The sequence below is a fragment of the Phalangium opilio genome, unplaced genomic scaffold (assembly GCF_054372755.1).
Source record: "Phalangium opilio isolate 3A_F unplaced genomic scaffold, DU_Popi_V2 ptg000070l_1, whole genome shotgun sequence".
NCBI classification, from domain to species: Eukaryota; Metazoa; Arthropoda; class Arachnida; order Opiliones; family Phalangiidae; genus Phalangium; species Phalangium opilio.
The window spans coordinates 1,132,209-1,152,787 of NW_028324182.1; the positions used below are offsets into that span (position 1 = coordinate 1,132,209).

Consider the following 20,579-nt stretch of genomic DNA (forward strand, 5'->3'; position numbering starts at 1 on the left):
TTTGTCTATGAAGGGATTTCCACACTAACCCTGTGGCTTATTTACAGGTTGGTCCCTTTACATTGCAGAGAGGGGTGGTGGCTAGCCCCTATGCCACAGCTATCCTACAGCGCCTTATACTAACTATTACCATTAACCTCTGCAAGTTTTGATGGAAAGGAGAAACAGGGTTAGACCGCGGAGGAAAACTCCTTTAAACAAGTGGGGAGAGAACTTGCAAACTCTACGCAGAAGGATTTGTTCCCTGATTTTCACCCGGTTCCACAGTCCGGGATCGAGGCGAAAGCGCTAACCGCTACGTCACCCCACTCACATGTAAGCGTAGATTCGTCAGTCTGACACCATGTAACGTTTCTTATTCGTTCTGACTGCCTGCATATTAATTACAACCGAGGGGTTAGTCACTTTAATAATCAGGTGTACAAAACCGCAGAAATTGATTACTTGTTTTCTAGAATTCTTAGAAAATCATCAGTAATCACAATCATTTTTGTGGGTAATCGAAGGTAATCAGAAATCTCCGATTACCACTGGAAATCACGTGAAATCTTGAGAAAATCAAAAATAATCGCAATGAAACCATGGACGTTATGCGAAAACATTAAAGATTTAAAAATTGAAAGGACGCCGACTCAGAAATTATGATGAAACTAATGTACTTTATTCGATAAGGGTTTCAGTTGTATGCGTGCTCTAGGTACAAAAGAGTCAAACGCCTAGGTTCAACTGCGGTCAAAACCGGTAAAAATTATTCTTATATCTCATCTTGGATATGGAAAACAACGTCAGCATAAAAGAGGCGACCATTAATCGTCAAAGCCTAAATGATTTATCTTTCAGAAAACTGACTTTGGAATCCCGTTTTTTCCCGCAACAATTCGAAAAGTCACCTCTGGTGGAATTTGGTGGAACGACATTTCTTGATAACGTACATATTATGTCCGGGGGTCCAATTAAGGCCTCATTGTTCAGACATTTGAGACTCACGTAAAGACGTAATGATACTATATCTCCGTGGATTTTAACTCTTCATGGATTCCAGTTGTGGTTTAGCATTATGGGATACGTCATCGTGGCATCGTTCTTGATGGGTCTCTCACGTTACATCTACCGTTCGCTATCACGAACTTCAATAACCAATGAAATACTCAATTCCTCTTTAATCGTATTCGGGCTTGTCGTTAACCAGGGTAAGGTCCCATTAATTAGGTGGCGTAGCGGTTAGCGCTTTCGCCTCGCAGCAAGAGGATCCCGGGTTCGATCACGGACTGTGGCACCGGGTGAAAATCTGGGAACAAATCCTTCTGCGTAGAGTTTGCAAGTTCTCTCCCCGCTTGTTTAAAGGAGTTTTCCTCCGCGGTCTAACTCGGTTTCTCCTTTCCATCAAAACTTGCTGAGGTTAACGGTAATAGTTAGTATAGGGCGCTGTAGGTTAGCTGTGGCATAGGGGCTAGCCACCACCCCTCTATGCATTGTAAAGGGACCCACCTGTAAACAAGCCACAGGCTTAGTGTGGAAATCCCTTCGTAGACAAAGCTTAGAAAAAAAGAACAGGGCTGATTCGGCGTTTAGGACCAATTCTCTTCTTTGTAACCGCAGGAACAGAATGGAGGCCGTCGGAAATGTCTCAACGCATTCTACTAAGTACTTGCATCTTCGCATCAACAACGATTAGTTTTATGGCAACCTGTAACATGTTGTCTTTCCTCTCATCGGTTGATCATCCCAACTACATTGATAACCTGGACGACTTTATCTCTCGACCCAAATTAAGGATTTATCAACAACGGGGGTTGCTTGTCTCGCAGCTCTTTAATGTAAGTATCAAATGGTAGGCGACAACTTCGAGGATTTTTTTCGCAAGGTAATAATACAATCAATGAAACTTACTTGTTTGGTACGGCTGCATCAGGGTATTGGGTGTCAGCTTCTACCAATTAAGTGTTTATAAAAACCGCATATCCCGAAGTGAAGCCAAACATATCGAGAAAGACTTGCTCAATAGAGATGTCCCTTTCTCGATGCGCCTATCTTTTCTTACCGCCATAGCTTCTGTCAAGGAGAGCCAGCGTTTATTATAGTTAAATGTTTCACCGCTGGAGAGCGTTATTAAAAAAGATGCTTCTCGGTCGTTGTTGAACTTTTCGGATCTATTAAAGCTGTACGTCACAAAAATAAAGTACTATGGTCGATAACGAAATGGAGTCGGGGAGGGAAGGGTGATCCCTTGGAGTTGTAATACTACCACGTGACGAAATTCAGCGAGTAAACGAAAATTATTCACGAATTTTACTAGAACTCTCCAAGAGCAACGGAGCGAGCCGAGTTCGAACAAACCGTTAGAGGCGGAGGACTTATTGAAACTCTTGATGGAATGATTGAAAAGATATTGGGCGAAACTCTAGGAGGAAAAGCGGTTATAACCAATAGGATGTCGATGATTCTTAACAACATTTCTATATTCTTCGACCTGATAGGTGAAGATGTAATGAGTAAATATTTCTATCACATTTCTGAGGAACCAATGATGACCGAATGGTTGGGTCTAGTTTGCCGGAATGGTTTATCTAAACCCGTCAAAGAACAGTTTAACCAAAGGTAACTCAGAAAAAAACCCTCAAAATCTTCACCAAACCAACCCGGCAGTTTCGAATTAAACGTAATTAAATTTTTTGCATTTTTCGATACACGGACGGAGGAACGTTCTATCGCGACTCTACCATTAAATACGACTATACGTATTACTTGTTGCAAGCCGATCACGAAATGAACATGGGCTCGCAAACAAGGCATGGCGATAGACAACGTGTTTCTACCACTGGTTATTCTGGCGACTGGGATTCTACTATCACTAACGCAATGGCGGTGGCCCAAATGGCGCAAAAAACGACCCTTAAAATAATCTGCTATTTGAGAACTATTGTAACGCAGAGCTATTTATTTCCATGCTTGACGTTTGTCCAATAAATAAATATTGCTATCACTTTTCCAAATCAATAAAAACACATCCATACTGAGAATCGAAATTATTTGTTTTGAATATTGACGTTTTTAAGGGTTAAAGGGTAGCTGTATTAAAACTTCTCGTTTTTATTACGACCACTCTAAAAAAACTAATTTTAAAGAATTTCACCTTTAAGTGAAATTATAGAATGGGCGCGAATTAAAGAATACTTAAACCTTTCGGCCTAACTTGTTGTTTTAAGTAAGATTATAATGTTAACACCCTTTTAAGTTCATTAAGGAAAAAAATGACAATGACAAACACGACTGAGAACGTCCTGCGCGTTTCTCTCAGGGGGGAACCAATGTTTCTTGATCTTGAAGATGGGGTACAATTAAAGTTTGTAGGGTATTGGGGCTCTATGTTTTGCTCCGTCTTGATTCAAATGAGAAATTCGTAAGTATCGCTGTAAATTTGGACGAAATGACGTTAGTCTCTTATGGTTCGCCCGATATTCAGCGGCTTCAATCTAACAGTCAAGGATGGACCAGAAGACTACCCTGACCATATCTTAAATATGGAAAACAACGTCAGTTAAAGTGGCGACCATTCATCGTCAAAGACTAAATGATTCATCTTTCAGATTTTTTCCGCAACAACTTGAGAAGTTGCCACTGGTGGAATGGGGCGGAACAACATTTTTCGATGACGTACATATTATGTCCGGGGGCCCAATTTCGGCCAGTTACGGACCATTCCTAATTCTGAAGACATTTCAAACTAAGGTAAAGACGTAATTAACGAATCCAATCACCGTGGATTTTAATTCTTCATGTATTGCAGATGTGGTTGAGCATTATGGGCTACTTAATCGTGGCGTCGTTCTTGATCGGTCTCTCGCGGTACATCTACCGTTAGCTATCAGTACGAACTTCAGTGACCAATGAAATACTCAATTCCTCTTTAGTTGTATTCGGTCTTGTTGTTAACCAGGGTAAGATCCGATTACAACAGGCTGTGTTTAAGATTGATTACATTTCATAAGCGCAGGAACAGAATGGACGCCTTCGATTGTATCCCAGCGCATTCTACTAAGTACCTGCATATTCTCATCAACAATGTTGATTTTTATAGCAACCTGCAACGTTTTCTCTTTCCTCTCATCGGCTGATCGTCCCAACTACATCGATAACCTGGAAGACTTGACCTCTAGACCCGAAATACGCATTTACCAACAACGGTGGTTGCTAGTCTCGCAGCTCTTTAACGTAAGTATCAAATGGTAGGCGATAATTTGGCAATCTTGCCTCGTCGTTAACTCGCGCTTTTCAGTGCCTTAAACTGACAAAATTCAGCGAGTAAAGAAAATGATTGACGAAATTTACTAGAACTCTCCGAGAGCAACGGAGCGAGTCGAGTTGAACAAGCCGTTAGAGGCGGAGGAATTATTGACAATTTCGATGGATTGATCGAAAGGGTATTGAACTAGACTCTAGGAGGAAACGCGGTTATATAGAATAGGATGTCTATGATTCTAAACTACCTTCCTTTAATGTTCGACTTGTTAGAAGAAGATGTAATGAGTAAAACGTTCGTCCACATTTCTGAGGAACCAATGATGACGGAGCAGTAGGGTCTCGTCTGCCGGAAAGGTTTGTCTAAACCCATCAAAGAACAGTCCTACCATAGGTGACTGAGAAAAAGAATCAAAACTTTCATAAACCAGTTACGGGAAAAAATTGATTTCCAACACTGCGATACACCGAAGGAGGAACGTTCTATCGCGAATACACCATTAAAGACGATTATACGCATTTTCTGTTGCAAGCCGGTCACGAAATGAACATAGCTCGCAAACAAGGCACGACGATAGACAACGTGTTTCAACCACTGGTTATACTAGCGATTGGGATTCTACTATCACTAACGCAATGGCGGTGGCCCAAATGGTGCAAAAGCGGCAATTTTAACCCTTAAACAAGATTTCTCCTTTTTGAGAACAACACCATGACGCAATAACAATAAGCACTTTTGTTACGGAACTGTTTAATTCTAGGCTTGATGTTTGTTCAATTAATAAATAAATAAACATTACTATCACTTTTCGAAATTAATAAAATATTATATCCATATTTAGAATCAAAATTTTGTATTTGTTTCGAACATTGACTTATACTTCTCGGTTTTTATTACGACCACGCTAAAAAATAATTAAATTGTGCAGCAAGCGTGAAAGCAAATAAACATTACTGAAGTAAGAGCTGTATATTTAGAACCAAAGTTTTGTCATTATTGTTCGGTATTACCGAGCGGTGAATCTTGAGTTTAGCCCGAAGATTTGACGTTGTTTATTACAAACTTATTATGAAAATGGATACATAATTGCATTGCATTGTTTCTCCTAGAAAAACCACACACCGTGAAGAAAAGGAAAGCTTATACTTTTTGTTTATGTCGCTAAAACCTTCATTACACATGGAACCATTGATTTTTACGAAACCGTTTTAAGAATTTAAATTTTTGGCCAGTTAAAGGCGCCGAAAGGACGCCGACTCGGAAATACCGCTGTACCTTATTCGATTTGAGTTTCAGTTATAAGAGTGCTCTAGATACGAAATGGTCAAAAGGGTAAACTGCGGTGAAAATTGGTTCGAAATATTCGGGTTAACATTTAAGAAATTTGCCTTATAATAAGAACGATTAAACCTTTCGGTTTATTGTTTTTTAGAATAAAAATTTATTTGTATATATGTATATTTCAACACTCTTGATTACAGAGTCTCTTAAGTTCAGAAAAACGGAAGTGAAATGACAATGACAAACACGACTGAGAACGTCCTGCGCTTCTCTATCAGGTCGGATTCATTATTTTTTGATCTTGAAGATGCTGAGCGCTTAAAATTTACGGGCTTTTGGGGCCCAATGTTTGGCTCTGTCTTACTTCGAATGAGAAATTTGAAAGTATCCCTGTAAATTTGGACGATTTGTAAGTCTCTTAAGGTTCGCTTGATCTTCAAGGGCCTCAACCTAACACTGACGATAGGAGCGGACGCCTTTTCCGAACATTTCTCGGATATGGAAAACAACGTCAGTAAAAGAAAGGGGGCGACGATTCTTCCTCAAAAGACTATAACTGATTTGTTTTTTTAGAAAACTGATTTCACAATCTCGTTTATTCCGCAACAACTCGAGAAGTATCCTCTGGTGGAATGGGGCGGAGCGACATTTTTCGATGATGTCCATATTATGTCTGGGGGTCCAACCGGGGCCAGCTACGGACCTTTCCTTATTTTGAAGATATTTGAAACTAACGTAAAGACGTAATGATACTATACCTCCGTGGATTTTAAAGGGATAGAATCAATCTTTTGACTACTAATGAAAAGCTTTCATTTTTTTAAATCAGATTGAGCCTAAAATTACATTTTCAAAAATATATAGATATTGATAGTTTTAATAACTTAACTATTTTTAATTAATTTTTAAAAGTATTAGTTTTCGGCCCCGCTCCGATCACTGCCCCCTCTACAGGCGGTTGCAAAAACACGAGCGAAAAAACTAAATTACTCCCGCGACTTTCCTCTCACTCGGAGGTACAGTAGATTTACTCCTAAAAGTAGTTTTCATACTATTCTGCATTTTCGCCAAATTAATATAACTCATTTCGATACGGGGATGCTTTGAAAGTTATAAAGGAAGGTAAATAGTTTCACTGTAATTTTGGTGTTCAAAGTAATAGTTTTACTATGTTTAATTACAATTAAAAATTTGTTAAAGCTTAGATTAGGGCCATTAGGCTAAAATATGGCCATACCATTATTATACATGGAAGCTAAGCCTTTGCCAAAATAGCGCAAAAATGTGGTGTTTTGGACATTACCTGTAACAATTTTGACAAATCTCTATCATCCTTACTCTACAACGTAACCGAGAGTTAAGAGAACAAAGGATAATAAACATGAAAAATCAGAATTATGTTTACTAAGGTCTTCTCAAATATGCGCCGCTTCCCCAGTGATAGTGACGGTGAAAAGCTGCTATACAGTGGTCTAGAGCTCCCTTCATTCTCCTATTTCCAAACAACCAATGAATCAAGAGACATTTGCAACGACATTGTGTGAAAAACAAGTTGGGCGGTATTTCGCGGTTAGTTTGAATTTCAAAATATCTAACGTACTTTTCTGAATTTTAAACGTTTAAATTGGAATTTTTTTGGCACACATAATTTTAGGCACATTTTTTTACCTTAAACTGCCCTCATCTTGTACTAGTCGGAAAACATTGATTCTATCCCTTTAACTCTTCCTGTATTCCAGGTGTGGTTGAGCATTATGGGCTACGTCATCGGGGCATCGTTCATGATGGGTCTATCACGATAAATCTACCGTTCGCTATCAGTACGGACCTCCGTGAAAAATGAAATACTCAATTCCTCCTTAATCGTATTCGGTCTTGTCGCTAACCAGGGTAAGATCCAATTAGAACAGGCTGCGTTTAGGATCGATTACCTTTTATAAGCGCAGGAACGGAATGGACGCCTTCGGTTGTATCCCATCGCATTCTACTAAGTACATGCATCTTCGCTTCAACAACGATTATTTTTATGGCAACCTGCAACATGTTCTCTTTCCTCTCATCGGCTGACCATCCCAAGTACATTGATGACCTGGAGGACTTTCTCTCTCAACCCAAATTACGGATTTTTCAAAACCATTGGTTGCTGGCCTCGAAGCTTTTTAAGGTAACTTTGCCTCGTTGTAAATTAAAGTGACGAAATTATTGACCAAATATACTAGGACTCTCCAAGAGCAATGGTGCGAGGCACGTACGAACAAGCCGTTAGAACTGAAGGAATTATTCTACAGGGCCGGTAGGCCCTTGTAGATATGACATGACACCCTTCCGTAATGTTAAAGGAAAATTCACAGTTTTTAGGGTTAGCGTCCCATAGAAAAAGCATTAAAAAATTTTCGTTTTTTTGAGGAAATTGTCATAGGCCATACGGAAAAAGTATAGCGAAGTTAGTTTTCGGAATACTTCTAAATTAACAAGCATTTATTAAATGGGAAACTTACCTGTTTCGATTTTTAATTAATGAATTCTAATTTTTGTAATTTAACTAATTAAGATAGTACGTCAAAAAATTACTTTTGGGTCAGAAGTCAGCCTAACCTTATAGCACGCTTAAACCTTATTCTACATTTCGTTCTCGTTGACAATAAGAAGGGCCTAGGTTTGTGGGTGCTAACAAGTTACGTTGACATATTGCAAATGTTGGCTTTCTTGCTGATTTTCCTAATTTCTTAGCAGTGGACGCTAACAAATTACTTTGGTATTTCATCCGAGCTTGATCACCTTTATATGTATTTTCTAATTAACTGTAGCACCCTTAATAAGAAATACGTCGTTATCAGGTCGAATTTTCTTCTAGAAAAGTAATTCAGGTAAATAATTACAGTTAATAGAAGTTTTTATATCATTTAAAGTAAGCTTTTCGACGTTCTTTACGGCCAAGGCTTAAGTTGTATAGACTAATGGCACCCCATGTTATTTCCCCATAGAGCTTAATACAGTCGAAGGCAGAGGGCTGCCATTACCCTATTTTAGTTACTCTTATGTATTTATAGTCTCATAAAGTGTCTTTCCTCTTTCTTTGAAGATTATTAAAAAGGCTTATTTCCGGCTCTCATTTGTTTTGGAATCCTGTATACGTATAGTCTGCTCAATTTTATGCTAGAAACATGGCCTAACCGGGTTAACCCTAGGTTTTTTATGCTGTATTTACCGTGTTCGCTTCCAATTTGATGTAAAAAATGGCATACATTCAAATTATTAACGTGTTGAAATAAAGATAGTGCTTTTCACCCTGTGAAAAGATCGAAAACTTCAAAATACTACTGGTAAGATGACAAAAAGTTTAATATGTTTTCCCTACGGCAGTTAAAAGAGTCGTGGTGTACGTTAGCGCAGTTTAACTATTTGTTACCAACAGTGGATTTTGTTAATTCATAAATATAAGTAACAGTGGTGCTGATTAACCCAGGAGGACAGTGTCGTTATGTAATTTAACTAGTCAAATAATTTCCATGTTTACATCAGCGCAGATTTTTCCAACGTAACCACGTCAGCAACGGAGGGTTACGTTGTTGGCTATCTCCACAGTTCACATTGCCGTTTGTTTATTTGTCTAAATTGCTATGAATTGTTTAGGTATTTAATTTAATTACTGTTATTGAAGACAAAGTTGCTAAACTATAGAATCACATCATTCATTAACATATGTTATAGATGATCTTTATGTTACCGCAAATTTAGCACGTGGTATGATAAAAATTTAACACATTGTGTTGGCAAGAATGAAAAACTCTTCTAAACTTTACAATTAAGGTGATTTGAAACTCATTTTATAAGCTAAATCAACACTGCCAAACCTCAATCCTTCATTAATTTCAACTCAATTAAGTATAATTAACGTGAATTTAAACATGAAATATACATATTTGGATGAGAACTCGAGTAACTTTGAAATAAATAAATTAAGATTAAAACTGCACAAGCTGTTAGTATAGCCCCATGTTTTCTATCTCATACTTAGTTAATTTAAATTATCTTTAAAGTACATTAATAGGCGCGAAATTCGAAAGTTCAAGGTAAAATAAGATTCAAAACCCACTAAAAATTGCAATTAAGGTTAAGTATATATTGAAATTCATTTATAACCTAAATGTACACTGCCGAAACACAATCCTACGTTAATTTTAAATCAATTAAATATAATTAACGTGAAATTAAACCAAAAATATTAATTTTTTGGATTAAAAGCTCAAATAACTTTTAAATAAACGGTTTAATTAAGATTAAAACTACCCAAGCCGTTGTTAAATCCCAATGTTTTCTATTTCACACTTCAGTTAATTTCAACTATGTTTAAAGTACATTAATTGGCGCGAAATTCAAAAGTTTAGGGTAAAATAATGACTGTGGCAAAAATGTTAAACTGCACAAAACGTTCTAATTAGGTTAGTGGTCGGCATTTGGATAGGATAATATCTGTTTGTTTTATCTTTATCCATAATTTGAAATTATCCACGGGAAGTCTATGATTAATGCAATGTAATCACGAATAATTATCTGATTATTATCCATGGATAACTGATTAATCAAAATTCTGTGGATTATCTTGTCCAAACGCCGACCACTAAATTAGGGTAAAAAATTCCAATAAATTATACTTTTAAGCTTAATCGACTCTCCCGAACTGCGCTCAAATTAAGATTATAAGAACACAAGTTTTTCGCACAGCCACAGATGTTTCCTATTTCACTTATTATTATAAACTAAATCCACACTAGATAAACCGTTAAATTAAACTTAATCAAGTATAATTAATGTGAAATTAACCCAAAACACGAATGTTTTTGGTAAATTCATGGATACCTTATAATTAAACTAACAAATTATAATTAAAACTACACTTATCTTTCACTCAGCCTCCATTTTCCTGTTTATTTCTTACACTTAAAAAATTGTCATTTAAAATAATTTTTCCCATATTGAAAAGAGAGCCATTGAAAAGGCGCGAAATTTAAATGATTTTTTGGGGGGGAGGGGGCGGGGGTACAGTTTGTGTGCCTATTTAACAGAAGTATTGTTACAATTGTAACACTACAGACCTTGTATTTCTAAAGGAACCGGCAATACCGCAACGCTGAGCCGAAAAACCAGGATGGTAATTGTTTGGACCTATCGGGTGAGGACATTGGAGCACCAAAAACATACCGCGGTGTCACTTGTTGAACGTTAAAGCGACTTTCATCACTTTAAATCCCATGACCTGCTCAATCTGGCAATCTTTGAAAACTCAACTTTGAGGTACTTCCGGTCCCTTTCATATACAGGGTCTTCAGTGTAGGAGCTAAGTAGTAAAATTACAGTAGTTAGTCTCGTTTCCTAGCAAAATGCCAACCTATTCCAACCAGGACAAATTGGACAGGATGTTTATTTTGGGTGAAGGTCGCAGTAACGTTCAACTAAAGGCAGTGCTTTATGCCGAACGGTTTCCACACCGACAACATCCGGTGCGAAGCACCTTTTCCGACATTGGCGAGCACCTTTGTGATTTCGGTAGTGCAAGATCGTGAACGTAGAAGAGACTGTATAGTCTGTAATGAGGATATAGATTTTGCCATCGTTGCACGTTTTGAAGCCAGTTCATGCTAATAGTAGAGCGGTGGAACAAGAAGTTGCACTAAGCCATTCTACTGTTTGTGCCAGTTTACAAGGGCATCACTACCGGCATTATCATACCCCCCTACATCAAGCCTTAAAGGACGAGGATTTCGTAAGACGGCAATACCATTAGTCTTACCATGCGTCATGAGTTTACTGCTTGCAAATGTATTGCAAGACATGGACAGTCGTCTGGAAGAGTGCCTAAACCACAATGGTAGAAACGTCGAATATTTACGTTAAGGTGTTTACCAAACAGTTAAGAGGTTGTAATTTGAGGCCCACGTTCCAAGACTAATCGTAGGACAGTGCTTTAAAATATTTTGTTGCATTCTCCAGTATTCTTTTTGTACCTTGTCACTCGTTGTCACTTTTATACAATAAAACATGAATTCTAAACATTTATTTACACCCTGTATAATTCTGAGAGAGCGGTAGCTCTCTTAGATAAGACTTCATACTGCTCTTAATGTATAAGGAAGGTTTTTTGTTTGGATGTAGTTTTTTTTGTATTGCATTAATTGTTCTGAATAAATTCGACAGAACTACAATTCGGGCCCTCAATATGTGGTTAAAATTTCGAAGAGATCCATTAATTAGTCTATTTTATAAAAAATAAAGTTGGTAAGGGTGGTTTTCATTTCCATAAAATTAATCACACCTTTTGATGAAAAACAGGAATTTTTCCCATAGAAATAACATGGGAAATTTTTGGAAAAAAACAAATCGGTTCCTCGTGATTTAGAAAAACTATACGTTGGTTAGTTTTGGGAACGATCTTAAATGAAACTTTACACTATAATCTAGGACCATTTTTCTTGTTATTAAGAACAATTAGTTTTAAGTATGTTTAATTTAGATTTTAAAAATTGCCCCAATCTGCGATATTTTAGCATTTATACACTGTTTTATTGGGAAATATCAGCGTGACCAATATTGGCCTTTTTTAACGTATAGTTGCCTCATAATAATCCGATTGTTTCTTCTTATTGCCTTTTGGTTGGAATGGCCTATCGATAGTGTGATAAGACGGTTTTAATATTGCCGCCGTGACGTTGATGCGGCCGCTGCAACGACTGGTAATTAAGGTAGATTACCGACGACTGGTCATTAGCCAGATTACCGGCATGTGGGTGTTTGTAGGTACTTGTGGGTGTTTGTAGGTACTTGTGGGTGTTTGTAGGTACTTGTGGGTGTTTGTAGGTACTTGTGGGTGCTTGTAGGTACTTGTGGGTGCTTGTAGGTACTTGTGGGTGCTTGTAGGTACTTGTGGGTGCTTGTAGGTACTTGTGGGGGCTTGTAGGTACTTGTGGGTGCTTGTAGGTACTTGTGGGTGCTTGTAGGTACTTGTGGGTGCTTGTAGGTACTTGTGGGTGCTTGTAGGTACTTGTGGGTGCTTGTAGGTACTTGTGGGTGCTTGTAGGTACTTGTGGGTGTTTGTAGGTACTTGTGGGTGCTTGTAGGTACTTGTGGGTGTTTGTAGGTACTTGTGGGTGTTTGTAGGTACTTGTGGGTGTTTGTAGGTACTTGTGGGTGTTTGTAGGTACTTGTGGGTGTTTGTAGGTACTTGTGGGTGTTTGTAGGTACTTGTGGGTGTTTGTAGGTACTGGTGGGTGTTTGTAGGTACTTGTGGGTGCTTGTAGGTACTTGTGGGTGCTTGTAGGTACTTGTGGGTGCTTGTAGGTACTTGTGGTTGTTTGTAGGTACTTTTGGGTACTTACCCAAACTTTTAATGATTTACGTTTTTTTTTTTGAAGTATCATTATAAATGTCTGATTGAGCTAAAGTTATGGTCCCCTTTATAATTATATATATTTCTGCTTAGTGCAGATTTTGAAAATGTAAAACAGTTTCTTAACATCCTTAATTAAAATGAAGACTGAAGGAACTGATATTAATCAAAAATGTCTTGATTAGAATCAAGACCTAAAAAGTTTCGATAAGACTGTTGTTATCACGTGACTGAAGGAGCAGATATTAATTTTTCTTTTTAATTGAAACTTAAAGGCATGCTTAAGAAAAAACAACGTTCCATTACCGTTTTCCGTTGAAATAAATTATTTTACTGGTAATCAATTTCAAAAATTTAGATCGTTCCCAAAACTAACCAACGTATAGTTTTTCTAAATCACGAGGAACCGATTTGTTTTTTTCCAAAAATTTCCCATGTTATTTCTATGGGAAAAATTCCTGTTTTTCATCAAAAGGTGTGATTAATTTTATGGAAATGAAAACCACCCTTACCAACTTTATTTTTTATAAAATAGACTAATTAATGGATCTCTTCGACATTTTAACCACATATTGAGGGCCCGAATTGTAGTTCTGTGGAATTTATTCAGAACAATTAATGCAATACAAAAAAACTACATCCAAACAAAAAACCTTCCTTATACATTAAGAGCAGTATGAAGTCTTATCTAAGAGAGCTACCGCTCTCTCAGAATAAAAAAAACGTCTTGGTTTGGACCAAGGCCGAAAAAACAAACGATATGTGTGAGGTTTATCAATTGGCTGAAGTTTCAGATATTGCAATTTTTTTAGTTATTTTTATCCATTAAATCCTTAATCAATATTGAATTCAATCAACTGATTTTACTGTAAATCGATCTATTCCCTCTAAATTAATTGAAAAAATTACATATCTACGCTTTTTCAAGAACAATTACATTTTCCGAAAACATTTTATCATGAAATTAATTATTTTGAAGGGATTTCGTATATGCACCTTGACGGACATAGTTTTAATTGTTGCTGGCAGCAGCTGGCTTGACAAATTTTCAAGTTTGCATCAATAAAAAAAATTTAAATCGGTAAGTTGCTAAGAAGACTGATTTTAAAAAAAATATGATAATTTAAATTTATTTTGTTCAGACTAGTTAACAAACGAATGCCGTATACTTAAGACAAAGCAACATCGTTTATCCTGTGTGGTTTTTGTTAATGCTATCTGTAGCACTGGAAAAATATGATATCGGTATAAATATAACCAAAGGTATAGGTAAAGATTACATAAAAAGAAATACGTTTCAGTTCCAATGGATTTTTTATTCATTTCCATTCATTACCAGTTAAACGAAGGTCACACTTATACCGTTTTCCTTTGGGCCAATTTTGTGTTGCCGGCAATGGCGGCAAAAAAACCGAATTTCGCGTAATGCTGTTACAGGATCAAACAAATTATCGACAACTTCAAATGTCAATGGAATATACCCATGAGAGTAACATATTTAATCTTGTTTCAATGGAACACACTATTTGTTCGACTTTGGTACGAAATTGCTATGTTCGGAAGAAGTCAGTTCTTATACTAGTAAAAAGTGCGTATTCCATTGGTAGGGTGGAAAATGCCCCTTAAAAACCGATAAATCCAAGTTTGCCATGTAAATCCATTGGTGTTACGATCACGTGATCGTGACGACACCATAAATGTTGTAGTATGCATATTCCATTGGAAAAATGTCACATTCCCATCGCCCTTATTGCCGGAACAAAAGCGTGAAAGCCGAATCTCCCTTCCGAAAAGTAGTTCAGTTCAGTTCTTAGAGCTTGCGCAGTGTCATTCTTTGATCATTTTTGATGCACTTTACCACACCCACTTTGCTTTTCGACCTTTGGGATCTTTGCGGATATCCAACTGGGCCTTGGCTTTACCAACGCCATCTACATTTTTTCTAGGGACATGAATATGTCTGATAATTACACGATCGCTCCGCCTTCTTTACATCACTACTTAGCAGGCCGACGTTCGAGCAGACGATAATTATGAAACGATAGCCCATGAAATCGGATTCTAATGGACTTTATAAGCGCCATGTTTCGAATTATTATTGCCGTGTTGGCAAGTCAGTAGTGCTGGCATGGCGCTGGGAGTTCAAGGCTAATTTTACCAATGGAGCATGCACCGCGTCTCATCACTACTGAACTTAAACCATTGGAATACGCATAGGTTTTTCGAGCACCTCCGGCAGTAAAAACTCTGTCCAAAGGAAAACGCCATTAATTTAACCCCCCCCCCAAGAAAGTATAAAGTACGAAGAGGGAAATTGCAGTGCAACCTTTCTTTCACAGTCGCGACATTAGAAATGTAGCATTTCGATATACGAAATTAAATGTATGAATTCGTGCAACACCCTGGTTAGGCATCCACTATTAAAATTTACATCTTCCTTTCGAATTATGTCAAAGTTCGCTTGGTCTTTTTAGACACAGTATTTCAAATATTCAATATTAAATCCCTCAACACGTACTCCCTTCAAAATAATTAATTTCATGATAAAATGTTTTCGGAAAATGTAATTGTTCTTGAAAAAGCGTAGATATGTAATTTTTTCAATTAATTTAGAGGGAATAGATCGATTAACAGAAAAATCAGTTGATTGAATTTAATATTGATTAAGGATTAAATGGATAAAAATAACTAAAAAAATTGCAATATCTGAAACTTCAGCCAATTGATAAACCTCACACATATCGTTTGTTTTTTCGGCCTTGGTCCAAACCAAGACGTTTTTTTTATAATTTTTAAAGACATTCGGAATGATACAACCTATAGCCATATCCATATTTTCCTTTGCGTTTTTACCCTGAAAGGTTTTCTCGATTTTTTTAACGGCGCCTGACATAATTTCCCCTTCTTTAGTTATATTGAACATTTTAGCAGGAGCCAAGAGTAAATGAATATATTCCTGTAATAATATTTCAGCGTTCGCTTTGTATTCATCCCATCCTTCGTATATCAGATCTTCATCCAGGGTAACTTCAACTTCATCGTCTAAAATTTCCGAAAACCTTTCGATTCTTCTGCAATTACGGTAAAGTTTTCCCAGGCACTTCTTTGAGAGATAAATTTTCTTAGATTGGTATTTTTCCATGAAATCCGGGTACATCAGCAGGGCCGGATTAAGAAGATTTTCGCCCGGGGGCAGTGGCTCGATGGGCGCCCCCTTTCTTAGCCCCATAATTTATAAAAATCAGCCAGAAAGTTAAACAATTTTATTTTTATTAAAAATATTGTAATTTTGTAAAAGAGAAGAGTATCCCTATGGTTTTGGTTTAATAAATCGGTCTCGATAGCTAATATACCTAAGGAATTGAGTGTTTCCTGAGAAATTGTCGAGCGTAGGTAGTTTTAAACTCTTTTAAGAGTCGAAAAAGACCTCTCTCTAGAACAGTTTGAACAAGGTAAGCAAACTAGGTAAAGGATTGAAATTCCACTAAATGTATAATAAAATTCACTTTATTTTAAAATGACGACTAGTTTCGCCGACCAATTCGGGGGCTTCTTCAGGTCTGAGACTGACGGTTAGCAGTACATTCTACGAAATCTCGAATTTTTTAAATTATATTAATATTTTAAGCTAATGTTTCTAAAGGTACATGTGATTTTTTATATTTTAGATTTTAGTGGTTCTGATTTTTTATGTTATTTTTTTATTTAGATTTAGTTCTATTATTGGTTAATTACTCAGAATATCGGGCTGTCAAGCCATATTTGTGCTATAATGCTACCTGGGCCGTCGTCTGTATTAAGTATACAGTTTGTGTTTAGTTTTTTACTTTTTAATATTTCAATGGATTCCCTCATGTTTAATTTTAGGTAATTGTCTGTTTTGCTGATAATTTTTGTAGTTTCAAAACCGGGTTTATGGTTGGTGTCGGCAATGTGTTCAGCTAAGGCAGATGTGGTTGTCCTTCTGTTTCGGACATCGGCCTTATGTTCATTGAGTCTATATTTTAATTAGTTAACGTTTTGTCTGGCCAATATTAAATCTATCGCAGCTACAATTAATTTTATAAATACCGTAATTGTCTAAAGGGTTGACTTTTTCTTTAAGTGGTACGAGATTGTTATTTAATTTATTAATGGGTTTAAAAATGGGTTTTAACTTCATTTTACTGAACTCATTGCCGATTTTGAGATGTTGTCCAAGTAAGGGAGTATAATGTATTCAGAGGTTTTAAATTCGTTTTTAAAAGTGGTGTTTTATCAAATAAGTTCCTGTGGGTTATTCGGTCGATGCCTCTATTTAATATAGAATTGTCAAAACCCCCATTTTTTGCTATTTCTTTGATAAAATTAATTTCTTGGTTAAAATTTGCTTGTTTGGAGCAAATTTTTGTTGCCCGGTCAATAAAAAAATAGAAGGAGGTTAGTTTTTGGCTAAGGGGGTGCTGAGAGTTTGCATGTGGTGGCATGGCTACTGAATAAGGTTTTCTGTATACTTGGGTGCTCAACGTGTTATTCAGTTCTTTTTTGTTTAGAATGTCTAAGAATGGAATTGATCTATTTTTTTCTAGTTCTAATGTGAATTGTATGGCTTGGTCTATTGAGTTGATAAATTCTGAGTAATTAACCAATAATAGAACTAAATCTAAATAAAAAATAACATAAAAAATTAGAACATCTAAAATATAAAAAATCACATGTACCTTTAAAAACATTAGCTTAAAATATTAGTATAATTTAAAAAATACGAGATTTCGTAGAATGTACTGCTAACCGTCAGTCTCAGACCTGAAAAAACCCCCGAATGGGTCGCGTGGGAACAGCATGGAAAGTTGGGAAATGGAAACTGTGGGAAAGTAGGCGAAAATAGACTAAAAGTGGATCCTAAGCAAATGGGTTAAAAGCGTGGGAATAAAAGTCAAAAACTACTTCTAAACTCTTTCTTTCTCTAAGCAAGAATGTAGCCTATACACGTAATACGAATCACGATAGACAACCATTGAAATTCAAAACTTTTCATACGCTCACGCTATTTAAAAACGGAAAACAGTCCCGTAATCATTCAAAACTAACGTCATGTTTTTGAGTTTTTCGAAAATTTAATAAAACAATCGCTCAGATTTGTGTATCACCAGACTTCTTGGGCGCCCCTATTTGGCTGGCGCCCGGGGGCAGGTGCCCCCTCTGCCCCCCCCTTAATCCGGCCCTGTACATCAGGGGTCTTTCATTAAAGGCCAGCTCTTCTGGTTTAACACTTTTTGCAAAGTCAAGGGTGACGGAGTATTTCTTAGCAATTCGGATTAATCTATCACCAAATATGCTCTCAGAGTCAGCGAGAGCTAAGTGAGCGCTAGCAATCAGACCAACGCAATCGTATAGAATGTACTGGCGCATGAATTTGGTCATATCTTCTACCTGTTAATAGTTTGGGGCTATCAAATTAGAACACAGTGACCGGTCCGAACTTAATCTCGAATGGAGTTTACCACAATAATCTTACCTTGATATTATTATTCACAATAGGCTTAACGTCACTGGAATAATCCATGGGTTCTGCATTGATCCTCTCAAAGAACATATTTTCATACCAAATTACCACATATTCATCACCATCCAAATCAGAACCTGAAAAAGACCATTAACTTAACAATATGCAAATAACAGGTTATTCAAGCCTTCATTCAAAATCGCATGTCGGACCAAATGTCAACCATGGAAAATATATCAAACATTTACACATTTTCCTCATGTGGATGCTCTGACTGAGCCCTACTCGTTTCCGTTTTTTATTTTTTATTTTATTCCCAACCATGTCCCACAACAGGTTAATGAAACAACATTTTGATGAGTACAGACAACTACGGTAAGTCGTACCACGCTTACTCTCAGCCTCAACAAGTTGTAGACATATCTTTCACTAAACGAATAGGCACAAAGCTTGGGTCAGACTACTTAAAAAGTAAAATGCAAAACTTTCATCAGAAGTCTAAAATTTTACCTCTTTCGTTTAGTTTCCATTAAGGGATCCCAAAAATTAATATTTACCAGCCATTTCGTCAGGATGTGGTCTAGGACCTTGCGCTGGGAAAACGAGTCAATCTTTGATATGGTGAAGTTCCTTGACATCTACAGCTTCAAATTTTCTTAGATCACCAGGATGCATGCAAGGGTTTTTGGTCACCAAGACAGTACCTGCAATTTCGCCATTTTTAAGACTATGTTTTTATAATTTATTCTAAATTAATTGGCAACAGAGTGAAGCTCTATTGAATGTTGCTTAATTATGGGCTAGATCATCTTGTTTTTACCCAAACGAGGTATTTTATAGACTTTCATAGCTCAATCGGGGATAGATGCGATTTTAGAAGTGGCGCATGCTTATTTCAGTGAAAAACAGTTCAAAGATCATATAATTTTACCTGACTGACGGTGTTATCACCAAACCGGTGGATCCACACACCGTTTGGTTTTGATTCAGGGTGACCAGTGTCCGGCCTGTTGATTAACATCCCAGGCCACCAAGAATCTTTTTTGCAAACTATGTGTCCGTGCCCAGAGTCCGGAGTCTAAAGTAAATATATATATAAATGAATGAATAAATAAATAGATAAGTAAATAAATAAATAAATAAATAGATAAATAAGTAAATAAATAAGTTAATAAATAAAATAAAGAAATAAATAAATAAAGAAATAAATAAAGAAATAAATAAATAAGTTAATAAATAAGTTAATACATAAGTTAATAAATAAGTTAATGAATAAGTTAATGAGTAAGTTAATATATAAATAAATAAATAAGTAAATAAATAAGTAAGTAAGTGAATAAGTAAATAAATAAATAAGTAAATAAATAAGTAAATAAATAAATAAGTATGTAAATAAATAAATTAACAAGTAAATAAATAAATAAATAAGTAAATAAGTAAATAAATGAATAAATTAGTCAATAAATAAAATAAGTAAATAAAATCATTAATGGGGAAAACAATCCCCTTTAATAATAATAATATTGTCACGGGACTTAATTTTAAACTAAGTGAATTTTCACAAAAAAGTAAAATAAAATAGAATATATCAGAGAAATATTTTCGCTCTTAATTCACTCTTAGTAATTTAAGTAATCAAATAAATTTAAACTTTTTAATTAATAATTAGCATACTTACCAGAGGAGGAGAAGTTTTGACCCAATCAGGGAAAAAGAACTGACCACAGTCATAAACGAACGACATGTTCGATGCGGACAAACAAAGTAAAGACACAAACACGAGCCAAATACATAAGGCAAAGAAAATCCACGAATTCCATAAAGTATAATTTATATTACTGGGATATATTTTCCCCTGGTTTTCAGGAAGTCTGTTTATAATCAGAAGGAAAAGGAAAAAGGTTGGGGGGCCAAGGATACAAGATAAAATAGTACGCCCATCTTTTTTCTTACTTTTCTTTGAGAGGAAACCAAGCTCCATAACGAAGGCAATTTATACCTTATCTTTTTAGTTTCCTCAACACGCCAATATTACACTTTTACTCCCACTTTAGCATAGGTTAATAATTTCCTATATAAGTTTCTAAGAAGGACCTACTGTCGCCTAAGCCCCTGTTTGTCCTAACCCTAAGTTCTTAGTATGGTTGGATGGGGGGCAATTAGGACTATAACATAATCAAAGGACATTC

General features: G+C 36.3%; 1 long non-coding RNA gene and 1 pseudogene across 1 annotated transcript; both read right to left on the reverse strand.

Annotated features, from left to right (window-relative positions):
* Positions 1 to 7,175: 7,175 nt before the first annotated feature.
* Positions 7,176 to 8,996, reverse strand: LOC149660985 (uncharacterized). The gene is made up of 3 exons (XR_016368752.1): positions 8,730 to 8,996; positions 8,401 to 8,647; positions 7,176 to 8,332 (listed from the first exon to the last, which is right to left on the reverse strand). It is a non-coding gene; the product is annotated as an uncharacterized LOC149660985 (long non-coding RNA).
* A 5,935-nt stretch (positions 8,997 to 14,931) lies between these two features.
* LOC149660986 (uncharacterized) lies at positions 14,932 to 19,083 on the reverse strand (annotated as a pseudogene).
* Between the last annotated feature and the right edge of the window lie 1,496 nt (positions 19,084 to 20,579).